Source organism: Micromys minutus (genome assembly GCF_963924665.1).
Source record: "Micromys minutus genome assembly, chromosome: 8".
Lineage (NCBI taxonomy): Eukaryota > Metazoa > Chordata > Mammalia > Rodentia > Muridae > Micromys > Micromys minutus.
In genome coordinates this window covers 3,525,356-3,528,158 of record NC_137977.1, presented here as the reverse complement: position 1 = coordinate 3,528,158, position 2,803 = coordinate 3,525,356, and the positions used below count along the sequence as shown (strand labels likewise).

The following is a 2,803-nucleotide window of genomic DNA, read 5'->3' as shown; positions in this document are numbered from 1 at the left end:
GGAATAATCAAACTGAGAGCTGAAATCAACCAAATAGAAACAAAAAGAACCATACAAAGAATCAACAAAACCAGAAGCTGGTTCTTTGAGAAAATCAACAAGATCGATAAATCCTTAGTCAGACTAACTAGAGGGCACAGAGAGAGAGTATTCAAATTAACAAAATTAGAAATTAAAGGGGAGACATAATAATAGAAACTGAAAAAATTTAAGAAATCACCAGATCCTACTACATAAGCCTATATTCAACAAAACTGGAAAATCTAGAGGAAATGGACAATTTTCTATACAAATATCAGATACCAAAATTAAATCAGGATTAGATAAACCATCTAAACAGCTCCACAACCCCTAAAGAAATAGAAGCAGTCATCAAAAGACTCCCAACCAAAAAAAAAAAAAAAAAAAAAAAAAAAAAAAAAAAAAAAAAGGCCAGGACCAGGTTTAGTGCAGAATTCTATCAGACCTTCACGGAAGACCTAATACCAATACTCTCCAAACTATTCTACAAAATACAAACAGAAGGAACACTACCCAACTCATTTTTTGAAACCACAATTACACTCATTTCTAAACCACACAAAGATTCTACAAAGAAAGTGAACTTTAGATCAGTTTCTCTCACGAACATTCATGCAAAAAATACTCCATAAAATTCTTGCAAACCAAATCCAAGAATGCACCAAAATAGTTATTCACCATGATAAAAAAGGCTTCATTCCAGAAATACAGGGATGGTTCAATATACAGAAATCCATCAACATAATCTGCTATATAAACAAATTCAAAGGAAAAAAAAGATATGATCATCTCTTTAAGATGCTGAGAAAACATTTGACAAAATTCAATACCCCTTCATGTAAAAAGTCTTGCAAAGATTAGGAATTCAAAGCTCATATTTAAACATAGTAAAAGCAATATATAGCAAACCAGTGGCCAACATCAAAATAAATGATGAAAAATTTGAAGTCACTAAAATTAGGGACTGGAAAAGACTGCCTGCTCTCCCCTACCTATTTAATCCAGTACAGGAAGTATTAGCCAGAGCAATTACACAGCAAAAAGAAGTCAAAGGAATACAAATTGGAAAAGAAGAAGTCAAAATATCACATTTGCCGATGATATTATAGTATACATAAATAACACCCAAAATTCCACCAGAGAACTCCTACAGCTGATAAACAACTTCAGCAATGTGGATGGATATAATATTAACTCAAATAAGTCAGTAGCCTTTCTCTACTCAACGGATAAACAATATGAGAAAGAAATTAGATAATTGACACCCTTTACAATAGTCACAAAGAATATAAAATACCTTGCTGTGACCCTAACGAAGCAAGTGAAAAATTTGTATGACAAGAACTTCAAGTCTCTGAAAAATGAAATTGAAGATCTTAGAAGATGGAAAGATCTCTCATGCTCATGGATTGGAAGTATCAACATAGTAAAAATGGCCATCTTGTCTAAAGCAATCTACAGATTCAATGCAATCTCCATCAAAATTCTAACTCCGCTGGCTCGCTGTCTCAGCTGCTCTGGAGGATTCACACGGGATTAATTAATTACCTCTGATCCAACCATGACTGGGTGGGCTAGAGTCAGTACTTCAAATAGTAAGAGACCCTTGTCTGCAACATCGTGGGAGGATATGAAGAAGGGATCTGCGGAGAGAGCAACCCCAAACCCTCCAAGTCATAAGCAGTGTCAAATCAGTGGGCGGTCCCTTAGAAACGATGCACCTCAAGCAAAACGCAAAAAGAACAAGAAGAAAAAAGAGTATCCGAATGAAGATGTGAACGGGTTCATGGAATACCTGAAGCAGAGCTCACAGGGGCTTCACAATGGACAGCTGATAGCAGCCGACAGCCGGGAAGTAAGGGAAGAACTTGCCGTGGCCTTAAAGAAGGACAGTCTCCGGGAAGAAAGGCGGCTAAATAGACAGGCGGCAAAGAAGAATGCAATGGTATGTTTCCACTGTCGACAACCTGGCCATGGAATTGCCGACTGCCCAGCTGTACTAGAGAGTCAGGACATGGGCCCTGGCATTTGTTACCGCTGCGGGTCCCCGGAGCACGAGATGACGAAGTGCAGAGCTAACGTGGACCCTGCACTTGGTGAATTTCCTTTTGCAAAATGTTTTGTCTGTGGAGAAATGCGACCTGTCCAGATCCTGCCCCGATAATACCAAAGGAGTCTATGCTGACGGTGGCGGCTGTAAACTCTGTGGCTCCGTGGAACATTTCAAGAAAGATTGCCCTGAAAATCAGAACTCAGATCGAATCGTCACAGTTGGTCGCTGGGCCAAGGGGATGAGTGCAGACTACGAAGACCTGGATGTGCCGAAGCCACAGAGACCTAAGACGAAAATACCCAGAGTCGTTAACTTCTGATAAGAGTCGGTACAGTTGTCAAGTGCCATCTCAAGGTTACTTTCCAAAGCAGGCCTTTAGAGATTAAATCTGGGCACGTGTGGAGGCAGCCGGTATTCCAGACATGACTCTGACCTTGACGGGGGCCAGGTCACCTACACTCCATCAGAAAGTACAGAGTGATTAATTATACCCTTTAGATCTGTGTCTGTCTGTCTGTCTGTCTCTGTCTGTCTGTCTGTATTGTATGTATGTCTCTCTATGCCTGTGTGTCTGTCTGTATTTGAAACAAATTCTTTGTAGCCCAGGTTGACTTCAGACTAACAACCCTGCTTCAGTGTCCAGAGTACTGAAATTACAGGCAACGTGCCTAAGAGCAGATCTTAACAGATGGAACTTAGAAATAACGAAGTGCCTCGATCCCGATGGTG

The 2,803-nt window shown here is 39.9% G+C and overlaps 1 pseudogene across 1 annotated transcript; it reads left to right on the top strand.

The window, feature by feature from the left end:
• The first annotated feature begins 1,582 nt into the window (after positions 1 to 1,582).
• On the top strand, positions 1,583 to 2,393 carry LOC308423625 (zinc finger CCHC domain-containing protein 9-like; annotated as a pseudogene). Its single transcript has one exon. The product of its transcript is annotated as a zinc finger CCHC domain-containing protein 9-like (transcript).
• Positions 2,394 to 2,803: the final 410 nt, after the last annotated feature.